Source organism: Coregonus clupeaformis, chromosome 28 (assembly GCF_020615455.1).
Source record: "Coregonus clupeaformis isolate EN_2021a chromosome 28, ASM2061545v1, whole genome shotgun sequence".
Classification (NCBI taxonomy): Eukaryota; Metazoa; Chordata; class Actinopteri; order Salmoniformes; family Salmonidae; genus Coregonus; species Coregonus clupeaformis.
The window spans coordinates 8,233,697-8,242,164 of NC_059219.1; positions in this window are offsets into that span (position 1 = coordinate 8,233,697).

The window sequence follows — 8,468 nt, forward strand, 5'->3', positions numbered from 1 at the left end:
TCCATTTTAAAGTGGTTAAGATTCATTAAAATGTTGATGACGGTAGTATGATAAACTAAACTAAATATACATTTATCAAGTTTTTGACATTTACATGTTTAGTCCATTAATAATAATATTATTTAATGGACGAAAATACGAACAAATCTGTAAATTGATAGGTAAATACCAAAATGTATTTTCAGCCTGTGGTGCCTGGCCTTAATCTGGAGGATGTTGAGGACTTTAGTAATGCACTGATCCATCCTCCTTTAGTAATGCACTGATCCATCCTCCTTTAGTAATGCACTGATCCATCCTCCTTTAGTAATGCACTGATCCATCCTCCTACCAGCAGACATGATCCATCCTCCTCCCAGCAGTACAGACATGATCCATCCTCCTCCCAGCAGACATGATCCATCCTCCTCCCAGCAGTACAGACATGATCCATCCTCCTCCCAGCAGACATGATCCATCCTCCTCCCAGCAGTACAGACATGATCCATCCTCCTCCCAGCAGTACAGACATGATCCATCCTCCTCCCAGCAGTACAGACATGATCCATCCTCCTACCAGCAGACATGATCCATCCTCCTCCCAGCAGACATGATCCATCCTCCTCCCAGCAGACATGATCCATCCTCCTACCAGCAGACATGATCCATCCTCCTCCCAGCAGACATGATCCATCTTCCTACCAGCGGACATGATCCATCCTCCTCCCAGCAGTACAGACATGATCCATCCTCCTCCCAGCAGACATGATCCATCCTCCTCCCAGCAGTACAGACATGATCTATCCTCCTCCCAGCAGTACAGACATGATCCATCCTCCTCCCAGCAGACATGATCCATCCTCCTACCAGCAGACATGATCCATCCTCCTCCCAGTAGTACAGACATGATCCATCCTCCTACCAGCAGACATGATCCATCCTCCTCCCAGCAGTACAGACATGATCCATCCTCCTCCCAGCAGAAATGATCCATCCTCCTCCCAGCAGACATGATCCATCCTCCTCCCAGCAGTACAGACATGATCCATCCTCCTCCCAGCAGTACAGACATGATCCATCCTCCTCCCAGCAGTACAGACATGATCCATCCTCCTCCCAGCAGTACAGACATGATCCATCCTCCTCCCAGCAGTACAGACATGATCCATCCTCCTCCCAGCAGTACAGACATGATCCATCCTCCTCCCAGCAGTACAGACATGATCCATCCTCCTCCCAGCAGTACAGACATGATCCATCCTCCTCCCAGCAGTACAGACATGATCCATCCTCCTCCCAGCAGTACAGACATGATCCATCCTCCTCCCAGCAGTACAGACATGATCCATCCTCCTCCCAGCAGTACAGACATGATCCATCCTCCTCCCAGCAGTACAGACATGATCCATCCTCCCTCCCAGCAGTACAGACATGATCCATCCTCCTCCCAGCAGTACAGACATGATCCATCCTCCTACCAGCAGTACAGACATGATCCATCCTCCTCCCAGCAGTACAGACATGATCCATCCTCCTCCCAGCAGTACAGACATGATCCATCCTCCTCCCAGCAGACATGATCCATCCTCCTCCCAGCAGACATGATCCATCCTCCTCCCAGCAGACATGATCCATCCTCCTCCCAGCAGTACAGACATGATCCATCCTCCTCCCAGCAGTACAAACATGATCCATCCTCCTCCCAGCAGTACAGACATGATCCATCCTCCTCCCAGCAGACATGATCCATCCTCCTCCCAGCAGACATGATCCATCCTCCTCCCAGCAGACATGATCCATCCTCCTCCCAGCAGACCTGATCCATCCTCCTCCCAGCAGACCTGATCCATCCTCCCTCCCAGCAGACCTGATCCATCCTCCTCCCAGCAGACCTGATCCATCCTCCTCCCAGCAGACCTGATCCATCCTCCTCCCAGCAGACCTGATCCATCCTCCTCCCAGCAGACCTGATCCATCCTCCTCCCAGCAGACCTGATCCATCCTCCTCCCAGCAGACCTGATCCATCCTCCTCCCAGCAGACCTGATCCATCCTCCTCCCAGCAGACCTGATCCATCCTCCTCCCAGCAGACCTGATCCATCCTCCTCCCAGCAGACCTGATCCATCCTCCTCCCAGCAGTCCAGACCTGATCCATCCTCCTCCCAGCAGTCCAGACCTGTAAAGCTCCATGTAAAGTTCTACCACATCACTAGAACATAAGGCACCAAGGGCTGAAACAGAACTTGAACCTAAATGTGATTTACGATTCACGGCATAAAATAATATACTGTTGAGGACCATTGATCACAAGGTGTAAAAACTAACTCTTTGTCTCAGCACTATTCAGAAGAACTGTGTTGAAGGTGAAAGGTACCCACTTGACACCAGGAGTTCCACATGTGAATGAGACAGACTCTCTACCCCCTACAGCTACATACTGTATATCTGGCATCCACACACTCAAGCAGGCACACAAACACACATGCACGCACACACATTACTTGCTAGTTAGTCGTAAAATGAAGTATTTTTGTAATATGGGTGTAATATCCCTTTACAGAGCTCATCAAAAACTCACCCAAATGTTTATGACCTTGAGGAAAACATTTCCCAGTGATATGTTTTTTACTGGCTAATTGTTGTCTGTTTCTGTGGAAGTGTTTTCCCGAGTCTAACTGGCAGATGTGCATAACAGTTAACTATCATAATGTTTAACAATACACGCAATCTGTAGAGCCGTCTTTTACCTTGATAATGATAGAACTCCACATTTCTATGACCTCATCTCCAACCGAATGAAACGTCTGATTGCAACATGTCTTCAGTAAATAACACTTACTTGATATTCTAATTAAATATAGCGATCCCTCCTCCTGTCCTGGTGATGTCATAATATCCTGATGTTGGTTCTATATATTATAGTATATGTTGTCATCATATCCTGATGTTGGTTCTATATATTATAGTATATGTTGTCATCATATCCTGATGTTGGTTCTATATATTATAGTATATGTTGTCATAATATCCTGATGTTGGTTCTATATATTATAGTATATGTTGTCATCATATCCTGATGTTGGTTCTATATATTATAGTATATGTTGTCATAATATCCTGATGTTGGTTCAATATATTATAGTATATGTTGTCATCATATCCTGATGTTGGTTCTATATATTATAGTATATGTTGTCATAATATCCTGATGTTGGTTCTATATATTATAGTATATGTTGTCATAATATGCTGATGTTGGTTCTATATATTATAGTATATGTTGTCATAATATCCTGATGTTGGTTCAATATATTATAGTATATGTTGTCATCATATCCTGATGTTGGTTCTATATATTATAGTATATGTTGTCATAATATCCTGATGTTGGTTCTATATATTATAGTATATGTTGTCATAATATGCTGATGTTGGTTCTATATATTATAGTATATGTTGTCATAATATCCTGATGTTGGTTCAATATATTATAGTATATGTTGTCATCATATCCTGATGTTGGTTCTATATATTATAGTATATGTTGTCATAATATCCTGATGTTGGTTCAATATATTATAGTATATGTTGTCATCATATCCTGATGTTGGTTCTATATATTATAGTATATGTTGTCATAATATCCTGATGTTGGTTCAATATATTATAGTATATGTTGTCATCATATCCTGATGTTGGTTCTATATATTATAGTATATGTTGTCATAATATCCTGATGTTGGTTCTATATATTATAGTATATGTTGTCATAATATCCTGATGTTGGTTCTATATATTATAGTATATGTTGTCATAATATCCTGATGTTGGTTCTATATATTATAGTATATGTTGTCATCATATCCTGATGTTGGTTCTATATATTATAGTATATGTTGTCATCATATCCTGATGTTGGTTCTATATATTATAGTATATGTTGTCATAATATCCTGATGTTGGTTCAATATATTATAGTATATGTTGTCATCATATCCTGATGTTGGTTCTATATATTATAGTATATGTTGTCATAATATCCTGATGTTGGTTCTATATATTATAGTATATGTTGTCATAATATCCTGATGTTGGTTCTATATATTATAGTATATGTTGTCATAATATGCTGATGTTGGTTCTATATATTATAGTATATGTTGTCATAATATCCTGATGTTGGTTCTATATATTATAGTATATGTTGTCATAATATCCTGATGTTGGTTCTATATATTATAGTATATGTTGTCATCATATCCTGATGTTGGTTCTATATATTATAGTATATGTTGTCATCATATCCTGATGTTGGTTCTATATATTATAGTATATGTTGTCATAATATCCTGATGTTGGTTCAATATATTATAGTATATGTTGTCATCATATCCTGATGTTGGTTCTATATATTATAGTATATGTTGTCATCATATCCTGATGTTGGTTCTATATATTATAGTATATGTTGTCATCATATCCTGATGTTGGTTCTTTATATTATAGTATATGTTGTCATAATATCCTGATGTTGGTTCTATATATTATAGTATATGTTGTCATAATATCCTGATGTTGGTTCTATGTCTCCTGAGTGGCGCAGTGGTCTAAGGCACTGCATCGCAGTGCTAACTGTGCCACTAGAGATCCTGGTTCGAATCCAGGCTCTGTCGCAGCCGGACGCGACCGGGAGACTCATGGGCGGCGCACAATTGGCCCAGCGTCGTCCAGGGTAGGGGAGGGAATGGCCGGCAGGGATGTAGCTCAGTTGATAGAGCATGGCGTTTGCAACGCCAGGGTTGTGGGTTCGTTTCCCACGGGGGGCCAGTATAAAAAAATTAAATAAAATAAAAATATGTATTCACTAACTGTAAGTCGCTCTGGATAAGAGCGTCTGCTAAATGACTAAAATGTAAAAATGTATATGTTGTCATAATATCCTGATGTTGGTTCTATATATTAAAGTATATGTTGTCATCATATCCTGATGTTGGTTCTATATATTATAGTATATGTTGTCATCATATCCTGATGTTGGTTCTATATATTATAGTATATGTTGTCATCATATCCTGATGTTGGTTCTATATATTATAGTATATGTTGTCATAATATCCTGATGTTGGTTCTATATATTATAGTATATGTTGTCATCATATCCTGATGTTGGTTCTATATATTATAGTATATGTTGTCATCATATCCTGATGTTGGTTCTATATATTATAGTATATGTTGTCATAATATCCTGATGTTGGTTCTATATATTATAGTATATGTTGTCATAATATCCTGATGTTGGTTCTATATATTATAGTATATGTTGTCATAATATCCTGATGTTGGTTGTATATAAACTCAGCAAGAAAGAAATGTCCTCTCACTGTCAACTGCGTTTATTTTCAGCAAACTTAACATGTGTAAATAATTTTATGAACATAACAAGATTCAACAACTGCGACATAAACTGAACAAGTTCCACAGACATGTGACTAACAGAAATTGAATAATGTGTCCCTGAACAAAGGGGGGGTCAAAAGTAACAGTCAGTATCTGGTGAGGCCACCAGCTGCATTAAGTACTGCAGTGCATCTCCTCCTCATGGACTGCACCAGATTTGCCAGTTCTTGATGTGAGATGTTACCCCACTCCTCCACCAAGGCACATGCAAGTTCCCTGACATTTCTGGGGGGAATGGCCCTAGCCCTCACCCTCCGATCCAACAGGTCCCAGACGTGCTCAATGGGATTGAGATCCGGGCTCTTCGCTGGCCATGGCAGAACACTGACATTCCCGTCATGCAAGAAATCACGCACAGAACGAGCAGTATGGCTGGTGGCATTGTCATGCTGGAGGGTCATGTCAGGATGAGCCTGCAGGAAGGGTACCATATGAGGGAGGAGGATGTCTTCCCTGTAACGCACTGCATTGAGATTGCCTGCAATGACAACAAACTCAGTCCGATGATGCTGTGACACACCGCCCCAGACCTTGACGGACCCTCCACCTCCAAATCGATCCCACTCCAGAGTACAGGCCTCGGTGTAACGCTCATTCCTTCGACGATAAATGCGAATCCGACCATCACCCCTGGTGAGACAAAACTGCGACTCGTCAGTGAAGAGCACTTTTTGCCAGTCCTGTCTGCGACGGTGGGTTTGTTCCCATAGGCGACATTGTTGCCGGTGATGTCTGGTGAGGACCTGCCTTACAACAGGCCTACAAGCCCTCAGTCCAGCCTCTCTCAGCCTATTGCGGACAGTCTGAGCACTGATGGAGGGATTGTCCCTCCTGTAGCTCAGTTGGTAGAGCATGGCGCTTGCAACGCCAGGGCTGTGGGTTCGTTTCCCACGGGGGGCCAGTATGAAAAATGTATGCACTCACTAATTGTAAGTCGCTCTGGATAAGAGCGTCTGCTAAATGATAAAATGTCAATTGGATCACCAAAAAAAAAAAAAAGTGCGTTCCTGGTGTAACTCGGGCAGTTGTTGTTGCCATCCTGTACCTGTCCCGCAGGTGTGATGTTCGGATGTACCAATCCGGTGCAGGTGTTGTTACACGTGGTCTGCAACTGCAAGAAAGATCAGCTGTCTGTCCTGTCTCCCTGTAGCGCTGTCTTAGGCGTCTCACAGTACGGACATTGCAATTTATTGCCCTGGTCACATCTGCAGTCCTCATGCCTCCTTGCAGCATGCCTAAGGCATGTTCACACAGATGAGCAGGGACCCTGGGCATCTTTCTTTTGGTGTTTTTCAGAGTCAGTAGAAAGGCCTCTTTAGTGTCCTAAGTTTTCATAACTGTGACCTTAATTGCCTACCGTCTGTAAGCTGTTAGTGTCTTAACGACCGTTCCACAGGTGCATGTTCATTCATTGTTTTTGGTTCATTTGAACAAGCATGGGAATAGTGTTTAAACCCTTTACAATGAAGATCTGTGAAGTCATTTGGATTTTTACGAATTATCTTCGAAAGACAGGGTCCTGAAAAAGGGACGTTTCTTTTTTTGCTGAGTTTATTATAGTATATGTTGATGTTTATTCTAACAATATAGCTGTTGAAGAAACAGCAGTCAATTCAATCTTCACCTGACATACGGCCTCTTTGTTTAGAGAAAAACGTTTTTTCTCAGTATTTAAAACTGGAAGGAAAACCAACATTAGAAGCTTGGAGAGCTGCAGCTTTAACTCTCATTCTCAGACAAACTTCATATTTGCAAGAAATCAAAGCCTCTTTGTGGTTCTGGTTTAATCCTTTCTCTGCCACATAAAGGGTGTACCTTTAAACTTGCTTTCACTGCACTGACAACCATGCAAATTGCTGGGAGGTAGGATGTCATCTCATTGACACTGTTTGTTAGAATAACACAGTGAACAGAAAAGGTCCCTTCTTAGACATTCCACACTCACCCTCTGTGAAGCCAGGGTGAAATTGTCACCAGCATATTAATGACTACTAGTTTCAAAAATGTTCCCTCTGTTGCCAAACAGGAGACCTGACCTAATTCACTTTAAATACCCATCTCTCTTCTTCCACATCGTCCCCAAAATCACCACAAACACAGCTAGCATCTCCTTTAATTATCATTTCAAATGCTAATTGTAGGCCTCCTGAGTGGCGCAGCGGTCTAAGGTACTAAGATCCGGGTTCGATCCCAGGCTGTGTCACAACCGGCTGTAACCGGGAGACCCATAGGGCGGCGCACAATTGGTCCAGCATCGTCTGGGTTAGGGGAGGGCTCATCGCGCTCTAGCGATTCCTTGTGGCAGGCCGGGTGCCTGCAGGCTGACTTCGGTCGTCAGTTGAACAGTGTTTCCTCTGACACATTGGTGCAGCTCGTTTCCGGTTTAAGCGGGCGGGTGTTAAGGAGCACGGTTTGCGGGTCATGTTTCGGAGGACACATGACTCGACCTTCGCATCTCCTGATCCTGTTGGGGAGTTGCAGCGATGAGACAAGATTGTAATTGAAATTGGGAGAAAAAGGGGGTAAAAAAAATAGCTGCCTATTAAGTTAGTGAGCTTGAACGATTCTTGCCATTTTCCTTTGACCTCTCATCAACAAGTGTTTTTCGTCCATAGGGCTGCCGCTGACTGGATGTTTTCTTGTTTGTCGCACTATTCTCGGTAAATCCCAGACACTGTCCTGCGTGAAAAGCCCAAGAGGCCGGCCGTTTCTGAGATACTGGAACCGACGCGCCTGGCACCGACGATCATACCACGCTCAAAGTTGCTTAGGTCACTCGTTTTGCCCATTCTAACGTTCAATCGAACAGTAACTGAATGCCTCGATGCCTGTTTGCCTGCTTTATATAGCAAGCCACGGCCAAGTTACTCACTGTCTTTAGGAGCAAACCACTTTTGTGAACGGGGTGGTGTACCTAATAAACTGGCCACTGGGTGTATATGCCATTAAATAAACAGATTGATAGAAATCCATGAAATGTATTTAACCAGTTACAAAATAACTTTTTGTTGTGGCAGCTTCATCACAG